The sequence below is a fragment of the Poecilia reticulata genome, unplaced genomic scaffold, assembly GCF_904066995.2.
Source record: "Poecilia reticulata unplaced genomic scaffold, P_reticulata-male-v2 Scaffold_144, whole genome shotgun sequence".
Lineage (NCBI taxonomy): Eukaryota > Metazoa > Chordata > Actinopteri > Cyprinodontiformes > Poeciliidae > Poecilia > Poecilia reticulata.
In genome coordinates, this window is record NW_027675242.1 from 18,279 (window position 1) to 28,796 (window position 10,518).

The 10,518-nt window shown below is 38.2% G+C and overlaps 1 pseudogene; it reads right to left on the reverse strand.

The window, feature by feature from the left end:
- Positions 1–8,868: 8,868 nt before the first annotated feature.
- On the reverse strand, positions 8,869–10,095 carry LOC145550669 (GPI-N-acetylgalactosamine transferase PGAP4-like; annotated as a pseudogene).
- Between the last annotated feature and the right edge of the window lie 423 nt (positions 10,096–10,518).

The following is a 10,518-nucleotide window of genomic DNA, read 5'->3' on the forward strand; positions in this document are numbered from 1 at the left end:
AGGTCAACATGAAACGCTTTCACCTTGAATCAGTGCCGAGTTAAATTAATTTTTGACCAAAACTTTCCACAGTTCACACATGAAAATGGCTTTTCACCTGTGTGAATCCTCTATGAGCACAAGAGAATATTGCAAGCAAAAGCTTTTTACAGGTCACACAGGAGAAAGGTTTTTTCTTTTCTGATTGCTTCTCAGCTTCAGCAGCTTCTGGAAGATGACCTGCTCCTTGTTTGTTCTGATTCAGTTTGGTTGTTTGTTCATAAACAGACCACCCATGCAGTTTAGTCTCCTGTTTTAATTCAAGCTGTTCTTACCCTGACTGAGTAAACTTCTTTCTTTCCACTTTATTTGTTGATATTCTAGATCCTGCTGCTCTTCTTTTAATGTTGATCTTCTGGCTCTTCTTTTTCTTGTTTCACTGCAGAGGTTCTACCTCGTCCTGGTCCAGATTGGATCTCCTCTCCTGGTTATACATCTCGTTCTCATAACGTTATGTGCAGGCAATCTGGAGAGGAAACAGAAAAAAAGAGGAATTGTTACGTTACTGAAGTAATTAACAGATGTTGTTATCCTTAGTAGTCAGCCCCGCCTACGCCTCACTACTCCTCTGGACTTGTACTGCCCAGTTCTCTGTCTAACAGTCCGGAATCCCCATAACTTGGAGATTACCTAAAGATAGTTTATGGAGCATTATCTAGTCAAACTGGGAGCGGAAAGGACTCGTCTAGCTCTAACTACCTTCGATCCAGACGTTAGACCCTTTTCAGTTGAGGAACAATCAGCTGAGTAGCCCTCACAACTGCATAACCCCTACAACCATCCTGTTAACGATAGCTCCTTCCCTAAATAACGGCACTTGTTAACGGCTAGATTGGATTTAGTGACTTAGATTTAAGTCCCAGGGTCATTATTCAACACTCACCAGAGGAAAACACAAAGTCACCACATCTCTAGAAATCATGTATGCTTTCTTACTACAATCAGCAAAAACCAATACTGATTAAAAATGACACAATTAAATTCACTGTCCCAAATCCATTAGTATTTAGAATATAAACTTATTAAGCAAGCTTAGCAGGGGCAAATACAAGCAGGTTATTTTCCAAGATTATGAAATCGGTAAGAATAAATAAAATCAATTAAAATCAATCACATCTGTCTTCATTCCTATCCTAACCTGTGTCACTGAGTTTACTGAGCGAGACTTGGGGGGAGAGGCAGGTCAACTCATACCCAATGGCACTTGTCTCGGCAGCTGTAATCTTCAAATATCCTTGGCCAAAGTCTTTGCCCAGGAAGAGCAAAGTCCTCTTCAGAAGAGAAGCAGAGCAGAACTGTTCGTTCCTCAACGTGCAGAATCTTTGTCTTTAAATGACCTCTGTCTCTTCTCCAAGTCTGCTGCAGTAGAGTTGAGAACGTTGGGTAGAGGCAGAGAGTTGGTCGATCAGGAACCAGGGTCGGGGCTGATGGAACTCGTCCTTCTTGCGGCGTGAAGTCTTGAGTTCCCTTGGTCCCGGGGTAGTCCTCTGCTGGTCTTTAGCCTGCTTCCTCTTGTTGGCTCTCTTCTGCGCCGTGGACGAAGAACGTCTTTCCTCCCCTATCCTCTGTTTTATACCCTCTCAACCCAGGGCTGTCTACGGGTAGGGCTACGTGACTTTAGAGCCGTCCCACTGTCTGTGGAAAGTCCAACTTCCCCAACCATCACCTCCCTTATGACTCACTTATGCCTCATTACAGCAACTCTCCGGTACTTCCCCTTTTTTCCGCTGGCCATCTGTAATTCATCACAAAGCATAATCATTTCCACTGGCCATCTGTTTCTGGCATCTGTTCCCCAGCAACCCCACCTGCTCAGTGTACTCATTACCACACAGTTTTATTCTGTTTCTTACAATCTTAAGTCTCTCTTCATCAGTCATTGTAATCATCACAAACATAATCAATGTGTTACTTATCAACTTATTACTTCAGTATGACTCTTCCTCACATCTCTATTTTTAATAATCAATGATCATTGTACAATATCAACTGTTATTATTAACTCAAAGGTACAAACCTAAATTCTCTAAGTATTATACATTCTAACTTATCAAAAAGACAGTACATATATGTGATATGCATACAGACGTTCTACTTTTACAGATGTATTATATTTATACTTGTTTCTCTAATCATCATTAAATCAACATACAAGATTTGCTGTTATCTCTCAGGCCTTTATTCCGTTTCTGCGTGTACCTGGACAGATCTCATACTCTTATACCAGTTTTCATGACACAGACATTCATCATTTAAGACAGAATCACCAAAAAACACATCTGAAAATTCAAGAGTCCAGACATTCAGCTGAATTTGGAAAATTACCAAATTAATATTTCTGATTAATTATTCACTGTAGGTATGATTGTTATTGTTTAAAAATTATTTCTAGTATTATTTCGAGTATTTCTATGTTGAACGATTAACTTTTTATTTGTATTACTTTGAACTTTGAGTTCAGTTTCATGTTTCATGTAAAGACATTTTTGTTTCTTTACTTAAAAAAAAATCCTAACCCAAGAACCCAGAATCTTGACAGTTGTCCATTTCTGTAAGTTAGGGACTGGTACAGGACCAGCATCACTGGGCTTCACCAGGTCTTATCTTTTTTACTGCTAAGAAATGATAATTCTTAGCAACAGAGAAATATGCAAACAAAAAAAGAGACGCAAACAAATGAAATACAGCAAACAAGAAGAGTGACGGAAACAAAAGCAAATAAAATGTAGCAAACAAAAAAAGAGACGCAAACAAAGACCCTCCTGCTGTGCTGGACCAAAACAGCAGAAATGCCTCACACCGCAGGATATTGTTGATCAGATCGACGGACTATTGACATGAGGCTTGACAGACAACGTTTCGCAAGTAAGATGGACATAATATTGTATTTGTGATTAGAATATTACTTACTGTATATAGCCACCAGTGAAATATCAGCTAATGCTAGCTGGTATAGTGCTATAGTACTTGGTGTTCAGTCCCCGCTCTGAAAGTAACCGAGATTATTTTTAAAAAAGTTTCAGTTATTTTCTAACACTGACTTAGATATCTGATACAAGAGCCTATTATAGAAATGAAACAATATTATAAAAATAATATTACACGTTATAACATTCACCAGAAAAGTTTACACAGATGGCAATGGCTATTATGAACTTCACTCTGTCAAAGTAAGATACCTCCCAAATCTCCCGTTTATGTTTTAAAGGTTTCCTGTGTGTGTGTGTGCGCGCGCGCGCTAAACATGTATAGCTTAATATTATTCAGTATTAATCATTATTTATTTCTGTCTATATTATATAAATATGTATTGATAAGACGAGAGCGGTCCATTAGGCGTCTGTCCTTTTATTATGTCTATGTGAGAAACGGCCCGGTCTGCGGAAGACGGGTCCTTCGAAGGCCACGAATATGGACGACCAGAAGAGAGAAGCTGTAGCCTTCAGCTAGCTGCCTAGCCTCCATCTTGGCGTTATGTTGCTTAGCAACCGTGACAACGTGAAGCACAGAGTGCTAAGGAAAAAAACGGACTCGAAGTTAGTTTTTTACTCGTTTTTTCAGTATTATTCTTCAGCTTTTGTGATAAAGGCTGTTCCATACTAAAAAGAAATCTGTTTGATTCTAAAATGTTTAAACATTTATAGCAAGGAATGTAAGCAAATTATTAATTTTCAAATACTCTCTAGATCTCAGGAAGTAAGACATTACAGTTAAATAAAACTATTATGTTTGAAGGCTTAACTTTAATCAGTAAAACCCATTTGCTCAGGAATAAATACTTCAGTGAAACAAATTTTTTACAACTATTACCTGGCTTAATATCTGTGTTCCGCCTCCACTCATCGGGGAAAACTAGCAGGAGTTTTTAAAACGATTTGCCGGGAGACGTGCGTTCTCTCTCGGTGTACCGAACTGGAGCGCCCGGTCAGCTGACAGCTGGCGAGGGGAGCTGGCTGTTAATGCAGCGGGAGCAGACATCTCCGAAAACGTGAGCAATATTGCAATTAAGTGATTTATTGATGCACCTAGCAGATATTTGAGATCTATACATCAACATTCTCGCCGAAAAACATTGTAAAAAATCATTTTGTGTAATACAGCAAAAAAAATAAAAAATAAAAAAATTGCTGCCATTGCTGCGTTTCTCAACACCCGTTTTAAAGGATGCTGACCCTAAATTTGGACAGCTGTTTTTTGTTCGACTCCCTCTAGTGGTCTGGAGCACTTCCGCTTTCAGCACTTTTTGTTTGCATCTTTTGTTTGCTGCATTTAATTTGCGTCTCTTTTTGTTTGCTGCGTTTTATTTGCTATATGTTTGCGTTTTGTTTGTTGCATTTTATTTGCCTTTTGTTGCGTCATCTCTTCTTGTTTGCTGCATTTCATTTCTTTGAATCTCTTTTTTGTTTGCTTGTTTTCTCTGTTGCTGCGCATTTGCACCCGTCGGCCACAGGTTCATATAAAGACCAGCTGTGCCTTTATGTGGAAGGATAAAAAGAAACTGTTCATTATAGAAACAATAAACAGAACAGATTCCAGGAGGATTTTAGAAATACGGAGTTGTGTCTGCCTCGTTATTTTAACCTGTTGTATCCTGTTTACAGGAAAAAATCTGCGTCTGTTACAGCGACACCAGCCATGTTGCGTGAAACACTTGCTTTACTAGCCTTTTGCTGAATTGTTTTTCATATTTCTCCTGTTTATGAAAGTAAGTCTCAGCAGTTTAAGGAGGAGAGCCCTAAGAAAGATAACTGGTTCTATTTTCTCTCTACATAAATAAGCCATTCTTACAGCGTAGTTGTGATGTTTGCGCTCTTTTATCTGATATAAAAACATTTATACAGGAGGGGAACGGTTACTAAATGACCCTCATGCAGAAAGTTTCATACATTCAAACCTTAACCTGAATCCAAACGCTGGCGTTTCTTACCTATTCGGTATAAGATTATCTTGGGCTTCCGGGAGAAATCCAGCAGTCTGCGTTGATCATCCATCTCTTCCTCTTGATGATTTCTTTAAACTCTGTGAATGTTTCTTCAACAGCAGTCAAATGCTTGTTGATAAACTCGTTTATACAAACTCTCGAAAATTCAACAAAACAAACCATGCGCCATCTTGTTTCTCGTCTTCTTCTTCGTCTTTTTTATGGCGGTTGGCAAACAACTTTAAGGTGCATTACCGCCACCTTCCAGGTTGGAGTATGGATAAGAAGCTCATAGCCTCCTCGTTCTTCTAAGAAAATTAAAAATACTATCAAAAACTATATCTCCCGATTAACTCTGAAACAATTCTCTTATAACCAACTTATTTTTATTACTACTAAGCTCACTAAGTAGTATCTTTCTTTCCCGTACATACGTGTTGGTTTGGATATACAGGATTAAATAGTACTCTTAACTTAATGAATAAACTTAATACAGGTTGTTGTATTTATTGTGGAAAGTTAGAAACAGTACAGCATATCTTTTTAGAAAAAAATTAATTGTTAATGCATGTCACCATGAGAAAAGCCTTCTGGGTTTTGCTTAAAAACTTTTTAAAATAATAAAATCACACATTTTTGCTCATGAAGTGAAAAAATCATTTGGAAAACAAACTTATTGTCAGAATCTTTTCTTGTTATTCTATGTTTTTGTTTGTGACTCAAAGTTTTGCTTGTGATTCTTACATGACATTATGGGCAGGGCCTAAAATTACAACAAAAAGATTTCTGGTGTGTGCAAATAGAAGTTTATGTTTGGCAAATAACATTTTAAGTTCACGAGACAAAATTACTTATTTAATTTAAAAAAAATTTTTAAACAAAACTTTTTGTAAAAAAAAAAAAATAATAAAAAAAAAGGAAATAATAACAATTCCAAAAGTTTTGATTACAAATTTATTTTGCTTAACTGTTTTTTTTTTAATTGAATATTTTGGGAAAATATTTAATTGCATCCTCACCAGACCCTAAACGTACTTAAAGTCTGGATCGACTTTTTTCCCCTTCATTAATGACACTTTTATTACATACATTATGTCTATCATGGTAATTCAGGATGAGTTTTTTTAAATTCTAAATTAATTCTTAATGAATTTAAGTGATATTCTCCTTCAAGATACATTTGCCTAACACTGGAATAAATGCAATGTACATTATACAGCAAAGGAAAATAGAAGATCTGACATATATCGATTATGGAGTTGATTCGTTTTGGACGAGCGATCTGCCCCTATTGCATAAGCAATGCTGAAGAATGACTGATATCATTAACGATACAGGGAAGAAGCTTTTCAGTTATCTTGTGTTGCTAGCAAAATAGTTAGCTAGCAGCTAGCTAATAGCACAACAACAACAACAACAACCTAATGTCTGTTGTTTCTGACCTCATAAACATCAAAATTGACCAGGGTGCCAAAACTTTTATGAGGTTGCGAATACTTTTAATATGTTCATTTTGCTTAGTTTTAACATATGAAGCAACCCTGAGACTCTTAAAGTCCTGTGATAAACCTTTGCACAAAGTTATAGCAAGCTTACCCCTTAAGCCCTGCCAGCATGCCTTGGTGGGCCCCATGTGGGGGAAAGGAGGGCTGATATATGGGTCCCATAAAGGTTTGTCTGTGGGCTCCATGGTGGCCCCACATGGGTTTGCCCATCTAGGGCCACAGCCTACGTGGGGCCTACCTGGGCCCTAAATAGACAAACCCATGTGGGCCGACCACCATGTACGGTTCATTACAGGATGCACATTCAAAGGCCAAATATGGGACGACTCCGTATTTTACAGGACGGATGGCAACCCTATTCAGGGGTGCTAAAGCCCCCCTAAATTAGGTCTAGAATCGCCACTGGATCCAACAGAGATCATCTCTGTGTTGACTGAGGCCTGTTACTTTGGCGCCGACCTGTTGATGATGGGCAAGAGAGGATGAGTAGGCTGCAGGAGCGCTATGTTTGAAATCGCTATGTTTGTTATAAAGTAAATTACTTTACGGAAATCTTATTCAAAGCCTGCTTGAAATATGTCAGGGATAAAAAAACGTGCCAGGAGCGGGCAGCAGATCAATTATGGATATACTAAGGTGATCTACCATCAAACTGAGGATTGAGTCCATGAAGCTGAGGATCCCTTGATGACCGAGTGGGACATGTTAACAGTTAGCTTACTTTGTAAATGGTTAGCGGCGGCTTCACTGGAGGAAATGGCCGCTTGTATCTACCCATTTGTCTTCAAAGTAACAAATGAATAATTCACTTGAGGTTCATAAAGGTTAAAAAATAACCAAGCAAGTCCATGGGTAGCACATCTAAGGCACATTCAGTGACACTGAGGGGTCAGTGGATTGGTGGCAATTGAAGTTCAGCATTTTGGTGCAATCCCTTTGCTAAACCAGGACTCTTGGGCAGTAAGACAGAAAAACTCAACAGGTTGTAATGGGAATTCAGCCCAACATCAGATCTATTCACCTCTGTTTGCCTCTGCACAATAAAAGCAGTGATTTAATCCAAGAACTTGTGAAAAGGTAAAGTTTTATCTTATTTGTTTAGTCACTTCAGCAGCAGATTGAGAAGTACAGGCATTCATGCATCCACTAACATCAGTTAAAGAATCAGTGAAATCGGTGATTTGCTCTGCTTTGTAAAGCTTATAAGACAAATCTAATTACAGAAACGGAAACATGAGATGAGATCCTGCACAGTAATTGGGTTTATTATTCTCTTAAGGTTTTTTTCACTAAAAAATTGTGTTTCTCTTTTATATAGTTGTACAATATACAGCTATGTTTGGTTTTACAGCATTCTGACAGCAGTTTAAGTCTGAAAACATCTGCTGTTTAAGATAGCTTCCTTTTAATCAGTTATAAAACTTTTACAGAAACATGTTGGACAACCACATATAAACTGTAAAGATATGTTTAAAACTCATCCAGTCTGCAGACAAACTGTAAGAAAATCAAAAAAATATTCTTCTTCTAGTTATTCCAATTTTTAAATAACTACATTTTTTTTACTTTAATCATATTTCAAAGAGGTTCTGTGTTCAAATCATCAGCTCAAAATGAACAAGTTAAATGAACAAATTCCCAAAGATTTCCAGCATCAGGAGATCCATATTTTTTTTCTCATTCAATTTTAAAAATAAAGCAAAGCAAATAAATCTGCAAAGCCAAGGCTATAAAACAAAATGGACACAGGTTTCCCGAAGACCAAACCCCCATGCAGAATCTTCACTTCTCAAACTCGCCATTATTCTCAGAATGACCACGTCAAGATCATTCATCCCTTCATCAATAAATCTTTAATCATATATCTTTGTGGCGTGGTCCTTGCAAATGAAGTTGTCATTAAAATCATAAGTTTAAACTTTGCCATTGTTAACTTTTTGGGCCAACTGACCTAAGGAAATATTTCAAATTAAAAACCCAGATCAAGCCAAAATAACTCCTGATGACCTGCTGCCTGTAGATGATATTTAACAGATTCCCACAACCTCATTTCTTCTAATAGATTATAGTATGATTTTAGAAAAATTTGTCAGTTTTTAAAGTGAATATAAAACATCCCGTAGCAATCATACGTATCCAAAAATCTGGGAAAATAATAATAATAAAAATACCAAAACCCATTTGAAAAGCTAATCACCTTTGTCATGTTTTTAAATATGGAAAACAATGAAAGCCACCCCATTCAGTTGTATTGCTTTCTATGCAAATGGCAGCTTGTACTTTATTTTATTTTTTCCACCTAAAACTAACTTAATACAAAAGACAGAAACTGGTGAAGGCAGCTCAAACTAAAAGTGCAACTCAGGTGGAAAAGAGTGAGTAAAGTAAAGTAAAACTCAGTAAACCTGTCTAAACATTCATTAACATTTCCAAACCAAAAATCAACATGTTCTGCCTTCATGATGTGACAGAAAAAAGTGAACCCGACACTAAAAACACATCTTCACAATCATTTTTAGAACAAATATCTTAGTACACTTGAAATAAGACCACACTAGCTCACAAGTACATTTTCTGCAATAAATAGGTGCACGTTTTAAGAAAATAATTCCTTAATATTGACAAAAAAAAGGAGTAGTTCACTTACACTGAAAAGATTCAACTAAAAAAAAAGAGTTAATTTGTTACATGTAATCAAATTAAGTTAATACACGTAAATATTTTAAGTTATTTTATAGTTTGGAAAACTTACTGTGATTATATGTAACAAATTAACTACATTTTTTATAAGCTGGAGCTCAATTCTTTGTTTCAGTGCATACCAAGACGTTTTTCCTATGTTATCAGTCAAATAATCTGCCAGAGGAATGTTAAGAAATTACTGAGCTAAAATAAGCCACTTTATCTTGATGAAAAGTTACTTATAACTTGTATTATTTTAAGTGTACCAATATATCTGCACCAAAAACTAGACCAAAAAACACTTTTTGCAGTGAAGTGTTTTTTTAGAGGAGTTTGGGCCTGGATGGGTTGGGTCTGACTGAGGAATAGGCCCCGATGTGCGTGACGAGGTTGGGTTCCACGCTGTGCGCTCTTTCTCCGAGAGTGGTCCTGGCCTTGCGGTAGAGAACCATATCCTTGGCGTTCCCTTTGTAGCAGATCGAGCCATCCAGGAAGTCCGCCACCCTTAGCGAGGCGTTGCCGGGGAAAAGCATGGCCGGAGTGCAGCACTCGGTTGCCGGGGAGACGGCGTAGAGCTGCGGGGAGATTCTCCGCATCTCCAAGAGGTAGTGCCTTCCTATCAGCTCGGCGGCCACCATAAAGTAGAGGGTGAAGAAGACGAGGTGGTTGGCCGATAGAGTGAAGGAGAGGGAGCAGGGGTTACAGTAAGGGATTGAGAGGAGGAGCGCGGTTGCCCCACCAAACCGAGCCCCACCCACTCCAGAATGCGGTACGGCTCGGGGTTCCAGTAGCGCTGCAGCCTTTCAGGGTGATACAGCTTGATGTACAGCGTATGGAAGGCAAACGGCAGATCCTTAACCACTGTGAAGAACTCCTCTCCAGGTAGAGCGTCGTTACACAACAAATGAGTCCTGAAGATGATCCTCCAGCTGGTTTTCCAGTTTAAATCTGCGTGTTCAAAACAAAACTGGGTTTTTCATCACATCTGCCCAGATTTTTATGCCATATTTAGCTGTGTGGAAGGCATATATTGCCTAAATGAGTAGGGTCGCTACTCATTTAGGCAATATATGCCTTCTGAATGCCAGGGGTGAACTTTATGAATGCCACAAGTCTTCAATCTACTGTGACATTAGGGCCTGGGTTATAGAACAGGGAAAGTTACAACCCACATGTACCACACTGTTCTATTAGCTGCTAGTTTGTCTTGTCCATCGATTGTCAAATCGGATTACTCTGGAGAAAGTCTCCAGAAACATTATGGCCCGAAATATTACCCTGCCTGTCTCTGCATCCCTTAGACTGGCTGTTGACTCGTCCTTTGACTTATAAACTCTGGTCAGAATGAGGACCTCCAAATATGCATGTAAA